The 12,848-nt window shown below is 41.7% G+C and overlaps 1 long non-coding RNA gene across 1 annotated transcript; it reads right to left on the bottom strand.

Annotated features, from left to right (window-relative positions):
- Positions 1-2,013: 2,013 nt before the first annotated feature.
- LOC122459315 lies at positions 2,014-10,575 on the bottom strand. Its single transcript, XR_006279917.1, has 2 exons — positions 3,621-10,575; positions 2,014-2,716 (listed from the first exon to the last, which is right to left on the bottom strand). It is a non-coding gene; the product is annotated as an uncharacterized LOC122459315 (long non-coding RNA).
- Positions 10,576-12,848: the final 2,273 nt, after the last annotated feature.

Here is a 12,848-nt window from a genome sequence, read left to right as displayed (position 1 = left end):
GTTGGAACACACAGGATCCAGGAATTGTGGGAAGCTATTGGAGGACTATCTAAACACAAGCTTAGCAACACACGATTTAGCTGCATCCTTATTTCAAAGTGGGTGGGTAGGAACACATCTTAAAGCAAAACCTGCTTTAATCCACACCCCCGTCATGCATGCGAGCACTTATTCAAAAGGCATATAAGCACATATCTGAGGTTTTGTGTGTGGATGGATGAACCAGTGTCTGGGCTAAAACATATATAAAGCATGTGGTAAGCCTGCACTGCAGAACCCTAAGAGGGATCACTTCTAGCAATGAGAGAATAGTTTGGTCTCCATCACCAATCAGACTTTCGTCTCTGCTGAGATGGCTGACTATGTTGGTAGATTTTGTGGTGTGGATACTTGTCCATTGGAAACTGGACTGAGACCACCAATTCATTTTACAGAGGCCACCAAACAGCCACCAGAAGATAATAAGTTTTAGTCACTACCAATCTGGACTGGATAGTGACAAAATCTATTCCACACCCCATTACCAATCCTCCAAGCCACTGAATTCCCCCAAGAAAATAAATCTTTTTGTTGTATGCGGTTATTTGACAGTGTAGAGGCCACCTGTTTCCACTTACTTGTTTGTCAGTTACCTGATGTTTCAGAGCAGCAAGGGGAATTCACTCTGTCTTGAAGGTATTTTAGTGTAAAAATGAGAAGAAAGATAGTCTTGTGGTTAAAACTCAAGAATGGGAGACAAGAGGTCCCACAACAGACTTCCTCTGTGACCCTGTGAAAATCAGTTACCCTTTCTGTGCCTCACTTTCTCCATAAGTAAAAAAGGGTTTTGATTATTGAATTAATTAATATTTATGAAATGCTTCAGTTATTGCTAATTTTCTCCTCCCTTAACTTCCAAGAAATTCAGTGGTAGATTCCCCCCACCCTCAATATTTGGAAACTAAAAGTCACTCCTTTGACTTGGGCTTAACCAAGTTGTGTCTCTTTACAAGATTATTTAAATATATAAGAATAATAACAATCAAATTAAGGCTGACAATTTAAGCTTGGCTCTTGCTATTATATCTAAAGGGAGACATTTGTTTTCTGTTCAATGCAGTGAGTGAAGTCTGAATATCGGCACAAATCTTTAGCCATATCTCAGAGTGATAGGCAGTGGGAGATAACTGAAGCATATTTCTTTATTAGCTAAGCTTGTGAAGACCTTGTGCTCAGCTTGATGGCATTTATCTGTCTCAGTGTATGTAACACAATAACTTTTGAACACCACATCTGATAAATTCCTAAATTTCAGGGAATGTTCCAGGCAATAATGGCCTGAACCCTTTTGATTTTGGGGAAACTCAGAAAATCAAAAGGGGACAAATGGGGGACATAGGGAGAACCTGCCACCTGACTGGCACAGCCAGAGCTTCATGCACCTCTTCACTTTTCTATATATAAAACAACTGGTTGATGGCACCTATTAATAGCTTCCAGCATAACAATACCCCTTCTCATCTTCGCCTATTCTCGCAATAGAGATTAACATTTTGATAACTTATTCAAGGTATATCCCTGACAGAAAAATAATGGCCGCGGGTGGGGGCGGACACAGAGCCCCTGACATGGGGCTGGGGAATGGAGGACGTAGGGGCACACATGGAGCCCCTGACATGGGAAGAGCCTGGAGGGAACACAAAGCCTCTGGCACACAGGGGAAGGTGGGAATCAGGGGCACACAGAACCCCGGGCAGAAGAGGAGATTGGGGAACCCTGGCATGTGGCAGAGAGGAGGATGGGGGCACACACAGCTTTGACTGTGGGGAGATGAGGGACACACAGAGCACGAAGCATGACTGGGGGGGAGGTGGGATAAGTTTCAAGGAGTCCCTGAAATAGGGGTGGATGGGAGGGTGGCAAACAAAGAGCTTGGGGAAGGGAGATGGAGGAATGTGTGTAGCCCTGTTGTGTGCAAAAAGCTCCGCTTATAGAAGCTATAAAGAGTGTGACCCCCAGTTCACATTTTTTAAAAAAAGTATACACCTGTACATGTTCTGATTGTCTTCCTCTTCCCTGCCATTCATATGTTGTTTGCTTTGTAGATTACTATCGGTTCAGGAGAACAAATGTACTTTCCTGTGTGCTTAGAACGTGCCTAGCAGATTGTGCACTATCAGAATACAAATAATAAGAAGTAACTCATTACTAGGAAACCATTTTTGCACTGGAGCTAATTCATACCCAAAAGGATGTTTTTCCTATATACTTTTTTTTAACCCCAGCCCCTCAATTTCTTACATCATTAAGTCTGGCCAGATCCTGAAAGCCCTACTGACACATATCATTAACCATTTACTCCCATTAGTTCCCATAGTTCTGAGACTGTTTGCATTTGTAGAATTAAGGCCTATGTTTTATTAACTTAAAAATTAACAGTAAAAATAGGAATCCATATGGAACCACTGACTTATTTATCCCGATATAATGTCAGTGTTATCTCCTATCATTTCTGTAATAGCACAACCCTTATCACTCAATAGTGTATCATACATTGTACTTACCTGCATTTTGAATATGTAGCATTTTGAATATGTTTTGAATAATAGAAGATGAGTTGCCTTAATGCCACATTGTTCTTTGAAATAATAAACCATTTGACGAAGGCAGACTTTTGGCTGCTGTCCATGACTATCATATGGTTCACAGAGATAAGGGAAGATATTGTGATTAGGTTCTAAAAAGGAAAAAAGTAATAAATATAGTTGTCAGCTGGCTCTTGCTTGTCATGTTTCATAATCCTCATGTACAAGTTTAGGAAATGAGTGAAACTACTGAAAGGATGACTATGAGCATGGTCTATGTAATCTGCAATTCTGAGAAAGTGGAATTTGCTGCAGAATTGTGCTCCAAAATCTAAGGCTTTGTCTATACTAAAAATTGCATTGGCTTAACTAATAGTGTTTTAAAATTGGTTAAATTAAAGTGATCTAAGCCAGGTTTAAATAATTTTAAGTGTGCCTGCAAAGGGGTTTGTACTCTTTAACTAAATCAATTTAGAAAAAGATCCTTAGACGATGCAACGTTTAACAAAGACAAGGCCCAAGCTTTCATTTAAAAAATATAGTGTCTAGCCCTTGTCATGGCAAAGAAAACCTTCCAATCATGAACTAATCATAAATTGATGTTGTGATGTCTGCCTAAACTAGCAGACAGCCTGGAATAATAGCACTGAAAGATGTGAACTGCTCCACTCATTTTAATAGGGTTTTAACTTTGAAAATTAAGCTGTTGTGTATACACACAACTTACATTTCACCAAAGTCCATTTTAAAATGTATTTATGTGTGGTCTACACACAATTTTTATACTGATTTAACAATTTTGGTAGTTTGGGTTTTAACTATGCTGGTTTCAAACCAAGACAGTGATACAAAAATGTGTGTACACAAGCCCTTAGTGAAACCAGTACAAACTCCTAAGAAGACACGCTTATCTCAATTTAGTTGAAGCCAATAACTTAAATGATTTTAGTTAAACCAGTGCAAGTTGTGTGTGCAAAGCATAATGATATTTATTTCACTATCAACAATATTAACTATTTCATGACTGGAGCAATGATGATTAACATGTTTACTCACAAATTCAAACCGTCTTTTCACACTTTCCCAGATGTCAAAAGGTACAACTGCAGGGGCACCATTTCAGATTTTTGGGGAGGGGGAGCTTTGTGATTCCAGGGGCTATGAAGGCACCTGAAAGCTCTAGGTTTTTTACAGCTAATAACTTAGAAATTAGCTGACAGGAGCACTGTACCTATATAAAGAAAGAAAAAATATACACAAACACCAATTAAAGCCATATTTTATGTTTATATTATATTTAGAACAATCAGGAGATTTAATACAGCAAGATATTCCCAATCCCAAACCTGGAGATACCCGTTCTGGGGCTTTAACACAGATATCAGAAACACAGGTTTGATACTTTGTACACTATCTTTAGTAGAGATAAATTAAAATAATTAAAATCTGCTTACTTTTTCTAACAGACACACTCTGTGTTACTGCCTCTATTTTAGTCAATTGTTTTTCACTCCACTAAACATATATTTATTTAATTTTAAAGTATGTGATTAAGTTTTTTTCTCTTTTATTAAGAACAGGAATTATTTTTCTAATTATTTTGGAATTTATGTTTGCTGATCACAATCATGTATGTAACTCACCAACATAACACCAACTCATCATTACTATTAGTATCAGACTTGGAACCACATTTATTTTCAATCAAATTTAATTTTACATATATAACTAAAATACAATTTGAAAATAAGTGATCTGCAGTTGCACAGTGTCTAAAGTTATGTGTTTAGCTAAATTTTTTTTTAAACTGGCAATGCTAGGTTGAGTACAAGCTAAATTTACATTCTAGAAGGATACTATTATTTGATTGTACCACTTTTAAATAATGAATGACGAAGCACAATATGGTAATAAAAGTAATTATGATAATTACCCAAGCCAGGACAGGTTAGGTATTTTAGAACTCACTACTCAAAGAATTACATTTAAGCATAAAAGAGAAATAAAGTAATGAAATGCACAGATGAGTCAAAAAACTAAATATAACTACTGTAACTAAAATAACAGTACTTTAAGCCTTAACAAACTTTGAAAGAATAAAATTACAGAAAATAGATGTGCATTGCACATTTTGACTGGAAGTATCAAGAAGTAATGACAACAATAATAATAACACATGTGTGTGTGTGTGTGTGTGTGTGCGTGTGTGTGTTGGGGAAGTGTGTGAGGGAGACTCTGTGTGTGTGGGAGAGACACAGAGAGAGAGAGAGAGCATGTGTTGGGGGGAGTGCGTGTGGAAGACTGTATGTGTGCCTGAGTGTCAGCATGCTGTCTCTTTAAGCCAAACACTCAGGAGCCTGAATGCTTGCTCAGTACAGCAGCAGCACCCACTCCTGAGCCAAAGGCAGCAGCACAGGCAGGCTCTCTGTCCCTCCCACCCCACTTAGTGGAGACTGAGGACGCGGGAAGAGATAGAGGGACACCCCAACATCAGCTCCCGTATAGATGTACACAGCAGATCAGGAGGCAGGCTCCTGGTCCCAAGCAGTGAAGCCACTGGAGGCTCCATGGCAGGGGGCAGGAGCAGTGCAGCTGCAGAGGGCAGCAAAGCAGGGCAGCGGGGAGGAGGGGGGAAGGTACAGCATTTTTCCTCCTGCTGCAGACTTCACCCAAATGTGCTTCGAAACTCGGAAAGGGGGGCAGGTGCTCCCCCCGCCCTCCGCAAATGGCACTCCTGTCCAACTGTCTCCTACTCCATTACCAAAATTTCAGCTTCCTTGACAAATTCTGTAATCAACATGTCAAAATACATACGTTACATATTATTTTCAATATAAAATTCTGAAGCTCACTGAAAATTAAAAATGTAGGAACAGCATAAAATTTAATTTAATATCAAATTAAAATAGTGGTGAGGACACACTTCTGATGGAATTCATTTTCACATACTTAAATTTTTAGATGTAGATTTTAATGAATTATCTGAAGCTAATGCAGCATTTTCAGTCTGGAATGCAGCAGAATTTAGATCAAACTTGCTCTGCACTAGAGTCCACAGGGACCTGATTATAACCCAAACATTTAATGGTTACGTTTCCCAAACAGAACCAGTACACGGTAACCATTCGATAAATATCGGGGAATACACGGCAAGGTAATTTGAGAATCATGCTGCTGACAAAGGGTAGGTCGGCGAGGAGATCAGTGGGCAAGCAATGCATTCTGCAGTGCTCCTTATGGCTGTTCCCAAAAGGAGCAGCATCACCAATTCCTTTGTACCTGCTGCCAACAGCAGCATTTGTGAAGAGGGTTAGAGACCTGGCCAAACCCCCAAGTTGGCTGACTATGCCCTCTTCGATACCTGGAGCATTGGCAGGCATGCTAGCATAATTCTCAAGGGAGCGCTAGATACGTATTCTGCCCAGTTCTTGTGAAGGTACCAAGTCTCTGCCCTTTTCCCCATGTCCTCCACACAAGCAAACCTACATAAAACAAGTCATAATTTTCCCTAAAATCTTAAAAAGTATTTTCCTATCTGTGAAGTAGTAGATCAAACAAACTGCTGTTATAATTCGATACCATTCTGCTAACAGGCAGCAAAGTTTAAGACATCAGGTAGGATATGATGGCCTTCTAGGAACAAGACAAAGGTGATTTTGAGTCTCCATATTACGATGTCCTCACATGAACCAACCATCCTTCCCCCTTAAATCTACAAGGATTACAACTCATGCTGCAGCTGGACCAGCCTCAGTTTCTATTTTTAGCACAGAACTTGCTCCTTATTTAGTCCTGAATGCATAGCCAGAAATGTGTTCTCAAATAGCTCAGTAAAAATATTGTCTATTCTTTTCATATTTTTTCCAGACAAAAAGTTGGGAATCATGTAACTTCTACCTATAAACAACCTAGTTTCAAGAGACCACAATCAGACATATTCCAAAAACTAAAGGGCCAAACTAATCCCTGGAGTAATACTATTGATTTCCCCAAAGTAATTTGTGCAGTGAATTTGGCTCTGCTTCAATTAACTAGCCAGGTTTTTTCTTTTGAAAAACAAACATAGTTAGAAGGCACTCCTTGAAGCTGTAATATACTGCTGAATGAACCTTTCTAGAAAACATTCTATCCCCTCAGCCTAATAGTTTATAAATCCAGTTCATAAAGGCATCTTCTAGCCAAGAAAGAAATAAACAGTGCAAAATGGAAAATGTTGTGGGTTTGACTCTCCTAGCAAGAATGACCACACAGAAGTATTTTTCTATCACTCAATTAAAAACATAAGAACAAAGTGTTTTGTTTCTGGAAAAAAAAATGTTTTTCCACTAGAGCTCAGACAGTTAGTTTAAGTTGCTGCAGTTATATGAGCGGAAGCTGCTAAAGCACTACACTTTTTACTTTTAGGGCCTGTTCCTGCAGTCTTTACATGGCCAATGATATATATAATTTATCTATGATGGCATGTGTTGCTCATACATACTTAATCTTGAGTTCAGTCCTACTTTTAAGAATATCAAGATTATTGTTAGTCTGTAAACAAACTCATGATACAACACAGAGCAGTTACTCACATTGTTAATTATTATAATAAATATGGAATACTATATTCTCTGCAGATAAAAATGTATGTTGCCACTAATACATCTTTTTATTTCCCACATGTGAGTGAGCTACTGTGCACTGAAATTATGCATATATCCAAATATGGATTTTTCTTACCACCACATAAAAGGCCAGATCCTCAGCTGCCTTAGAACTCTATTCAGGATACTTTAAATTCTAGCAACTTGTAACAATCCCCTCGGGGCTATTATGCTAGGCAAGGATCATTGAAATAGAATCTCCACCATCCCCCAATACTCACCCTATGCTGGGGGAGTTCGATTATAGATGGGGATTTAATCCTCCCTTAGCTGCTCTTATAAAGCAGCTTTCTGTAGGCCTGGCTGGGCATCAGTAACTTGACATAAGTAAGACCTCATTTCTTAGTCTACATGGTATAAAAGGTTAAGTTGTTAATAGGGGTTTAACAAGCAGTGTGCTGGAGTCAGGATGTCTGTTGCTAGCTAAGATAAGCAGGAACACCCTGGAGCTAGGGTCAACGGACAAGATAAACCTAAAATGTAAAAATCAGGTTATACATGGAGAGAGCATGCTGCCCAGGGATTGGTTCCTAAAAAATAACCAAGCCCATCAGGAAGCATAGGATACAATGTATAGTTAAGAATTCGTATGTTATTAGTGTTAGTAAAAATGGATATAAGGTAAAGTTTTCCTGTGTAACTTTGGATGTGTGGTACGCCCTATACCCACCGCTCTACACTTGAATCTAATCTACACAGTGTAGCTTTGCTGTATGCCAAATAAAAGAACCTGAGTGACAAGACTGGAGTCAAACTGAGTTCCTGAGGAACTAAGTGGAAGAGTTCTTGGGGGAATGCTAACACTTTCTAGGCCCTTTGTGATACTCTGGTAACACAAAGGAGTCAGAGCAGGGGCTAGGATCTGGACCAAAATATTGCCTTTTTTTTTCTATTTTAATACATTAAATAAAATTAGCTACTTATGAATCTGAATTGAAGAACTAATAAAATTTTGTCTTAGATTAAGTCGTTCAATTAATTTTTCCAATTTCTGACTGTGGATTACAAACAGGGCCAGTGAAAAACAGCAGGCATATGCAAACTGTGGATTCAGCAGTCTGAATGGGCATGCTTTTTCTTCCCAAAACTCTCATTCAAGTCAGCAAGAGTTTTGAGTGTGCAAGAAATACAAGATTGGGCTCTGCGTCTGGATTTAAGAAAATAAAATTTGAGAATGTAGTGAGGTAGAGTGGCCTCCTGCCGAGCCTGGTGGGGAGGGACCACTCACCGCCCCCTGGTGGTTGGAGCGAGCCTGGATCTTGCACCAGAAACGAGAGCTGGGACAGGAAGTATAAGAGGTAGAGCCTGGACCAGCTCAGTTGGGAGAGAACAGGGAAGGAGTCAGATGCCTCTGCTTTGCTGCTGGCCCTGGAGCAGGGACTGAGATGAACCAACCCCTACTCCTAGAGGAGAACCTGAGGAGCTGCCAGGACTGCCATCTGATGAGTACCCCAAGGAGCTGCTAGGATTGCCAGCTGCCAAGTACCCAAAGGAAATGGAGGACCCGTGGACTATGGAGCCCTATCCTTGGACTATGGTAGAAAGTAGCTCAGAGAAAACAGTTTTTAGTCCAGTTTTGCTGTCAGAGTGCGAGTCACTGTGTTTCAGCAGGATCCCTGCTGACCCATCACTATTAGGGCCCTGGGCTGGGACCCCCTACCCGTTCTGCCAATCCCACCCCTGAGGTGGCAGCCTCCCCACCCTTAGGCCGAACAGCCTGTGTTTGTCTGCTATCTGCTGGGCATTAGACTGCTGTTGCTCTGCCCCACCCAGAGGGTCAGAGCCCCATAGGTGCTGGAACTAGGGGTGCTGCTGCACCACCTGGCTTGAAGTAGTAATAACAACCCAAATACATGGATTCCGCCTTCAGCACCCTCACTATAAAAATTGTTTCAGCATCACTGCAGAGCCCTGACTCTATTGATTGCTGTCTGCCCCGACCAGAGGGCTGGGCTAAAGACTGCCTATTGCCCTGTCCCACCCAGAGGATCATGGTCCTGATTGTGTTGATCGCTGCCTGCCCTAGCCAGAAGGTGGCTGAGTTAAAGACTGTTCCTTGCTCTGCCCTGACCAGAGGGCCAGAGCATCAGATTGTACATGCTGTCTGCCCTAGCCAGGAGGCTAGGCTAAGGACTGATTGTTGACAGGTTCTGCCTAAAGGGCCAGGGCTATGGACTGGTGATGTGCTAATTCCTCTGCTGAAGGACTTTGACTGCTGTGATATAGTGAATCGGAGTTGCCTACCTCCAAGCCTGAGGGGGAGGGATGACCACCAACCCACTACAGAGAGAAATAAGGAAAGTAGATGCCACAAAAAGTACTCAGGAAGATCACTAGCTCAAAAACAAGAGGATATAAACTGAAGCTAAAGAAAGACTCATCACTGAAGGCCTGATGGTCTTCAGTGGGTGTTCAGGGTGCTCAGTGCATTCATGACTGGATCCTAAATGGTGATTACTTAAAATCAGGGTATACTATATAAAGAACCTTTAACAGGCTACCAAAGGCAGAAGTGAAACTGCAACTATTAATATATTCAAAAAGAAGTTTTTAAATACTTAATACAATATTGCAAGGTATCAGTGCTTGACAAGTGAATGGAGTTATGGTAAATGGGCCTTATGATTCTGGAATGTAGAAAGAAGAAATGTTAGGAATGGCAGTTCTATCACAAATGTGTCCAATAGCAGTACGGCACATTAAAGGTGCCATGAATGAAAATCAATATTTTAAAAATGCCAGTGCAAGGTAACATGGGAGAGGTTTGTATTCTCTAGTTCATTAGTTCTCAGACTTATTTGATTCGGCCCCCATTCCTTGTGTCTGTAGTTGTTTATGTCCTGTCTCCTCCCCCACAAGTACATATACTGCCACTCACCTCTGAGGGCAGTGCCGCACCAGCAGCAACCCAGAAGTAAGGATGGCAATGTGAAAAGTGATATTCATCAATATCACTTTTCACCACAGACTTAGATCCCAATTGCCACCCTTACTTCTGTGCTGCTGCTGCAACCCTGGGGCTGACAGCCAGAGTCCTGCTGCTTCCAGAGGAAGGATTGTGGGAGGGGAAGGAGAGCCTAAGTCCGGGTGGCAGGGCTCCAGCTGTCCCGTTTATCCCTACCTCCTGGGTGTGCACGGCCTTTCTTCACGAGCCCCAGCCACCTGGGGATGATAGCCAGAGCTCTTTAAATAAAAAAAAAAAAAAGGGCACACTGCGCAGAGCCGCCTGGCTGTGCTTCCACCTAGGGGCCGGACATGCCGGCCACTTCCTGGAGCAGCACGGAGCCAGGGCAGGTAGGCAGCCTGCCTTAGCCCTGCTGCGCTGCCAACTGGGAGCGCCTGAGGTAAGCACCACATGGCCGGAACCCACACCCCGAATCCCCTGCCCCAGGTTGGAACTCCCTCTCACACCCCAAGCCCCTGCCCCAGCACTGAGCTCCCTCCTGCACCCCAAACCCCTCATCCCCAGCGCCACGCCAAAGCCTGCACTTCCAGCCGGAGCCCTCACCCCCTCCTGCATCCCAATCCTTTGCCCCAGCCTGGAGCCCCCTCCTGCACCCTGAACCCCTCATTTCCAGCCCAACCTTGGAGCCCGCAGCCCCAGTTGGAGCCCTCACCCCCTCCTGCATCCCAACCCTTGCCCCAGCCCAGTGAAAGTGAGTGAGGGTGGGGAAGAGCGAGCAAAGGAGGGAGGGGGACTGAAGTGAGTGCGGGACAAGGCCTCAGAGAAGAGACTTGGCCTTGGGGAAGGGGCAGGGCAAGGGTGTTCAGTTTTGTGCAATTAGTTTGAGAACTGCAGGTCTACTTCTATGCATGGAGACATTCAGAAATAGCCCACGAAGGTTCACATAGAGCTATAGGCTATATTAACTTTCTTTGGAAGTTAAGGGGGCTTTCTGGGGCAGTTCCTGGCTGAGTTGGTAGTGCAGCTCCATAGGAGCTGTGCTGTCAGGAAGCTGTGGCTGAGCCACAAGGAGCAAGGACCCAGTGTAGAGGCACAGGAGGCTCCATGCAGATGGCCTTACATCTCTAGCAGATTCCCTCAATATCTAAGAGATTTTGGAGGCCAAACCTCTGGTTCTTCTACAGGGAGGCAATGTCCTGATCTTTACAAGGGTAGAATTTAGAGGAAACTCCACATCTAGCAAGGTTTCCCCCTCAGGCCTCTTCAATGGGCTTTCTTAAGGAAGAGCATATTTCAATCCACATTTATTAAAATACTGTAGGTCATGATGCAAGTATAATATTTATTTATTTGAGTGTATTTAAAGCATTCTAATTCTAAAAATAAAAATGATTATTGTACCACTTTGTCAAAATAATTGTATAACTTTAACAATCTAATTGTGTATATCATTTTGTCTTTGTTATCCCAAACTATGAAGCAGTGCCCCAAAAACAATGAACATTTTATGCCTGACATAATGACCAGTTCTCTGTTTTGAGCTAGCAAATATGCATAACATTAAAATCATTGAACTGCCATTTTAAATCAAAATGCTGTGGGTCATTAGTACTATAAAGTAGAGCTGTGTGGATAACTGATTTTTTGGTTGCTGACAGGTCCAAAAAATTGGGGAAATTTTTTTTTGTGGGGTCAACCTCAATCAAACATTTGTGGAAATTTTGACAAATAGGAAAGTCAGGAAAGAAACTGTTTTTTGATCAACCTGCAATTAAACATTTTGTTTTTATTTCAGGAACTTTTAACTGTTTCTTTTAATAAAAAGCTAATGAAATCTGGAAATGAATGGCTACAGTCACAAAACTGAGAAGATAGTGGTGATAATGGCCCCCTTATGCCCAATAGCCAGGGCACTCACCTAAGATGGAAGAAACCCAAGTTCTAAAGCAGAGATTTGAACCCAGATATCCCACAGCCCAAGTGAGTACTCTAACCACTAGACTATTAGATACCAGTGATAAGGACTGGGGAAAGCACTGTCAATCTCTCCTATAGAAGCTGATCCACTTTGTATAAATAATTAAATATTCATTGAGCCAGTAAGAGTGACTGTAATAACCCAATGGTTAGGGCATTCACCATGGAGAACAAAGGGAACACGGATTCCAGTCTCTGCTTCAGTGAATACATAATTATTTATACAAAGTGGAAAGCTTCAGTGAAAGAGGACACCCTGCAATACCCAGTACACTGATGATTAAGGGCACTCTGGAGCAGGGACTTGTCCCTGATTTTCTACAAGCCAGCTGAGTGGACTAACCACTGGAACATATACCATCACCACTATCTTCTTCTCTGTTTTGTGAACCTTACCCAACATTTCTATTCTCCCTCCCCCCGCCGAACCAATTTGCTGACATCAACACACATTAGTAAAATATCTGAGTTGACTTGAATCTGCATTTTTCAGGGGGTAGGAGGAAAGATTTTAGGCCAAAGAATTTCACACAGCTTTACTTTGAAGTCAGCTTTGATTAACAATTTTTTGGTTTTTTTTAATGTGAGTATAAGTGTATTCCCGCAGAATCAGTTAAGTCTGGTAACGCTAATGAAGAGCAAGCAAAAAGAACGTTTTTTATTTACCCACTCTAACATCTAAGAGGTGAGGACAGCTTGATGCAAATAATGAAAAACCACAAAACATTTTCCACTGCTGTTAACCACTTGAATATACCT

The sequence above is a fragment of the Dermochelys coriacea genome, chromosome 3, assembly GCF_009764565.3.
Source record: "Dermochelys coriacea isolate rDerCor1 chromosome 3, rDerCor1.pri.v4, whole genome shotgun sequence".
NCBI classification, from domain to species: Eukaryota; Metazoa; Chordata; order Testudines; family Dermochelyidae; genus Dermochelys; species Dermochelys coriacea.
This window is presented reverse-complemented; position numbering and strand designations above follow the sequence as displayed.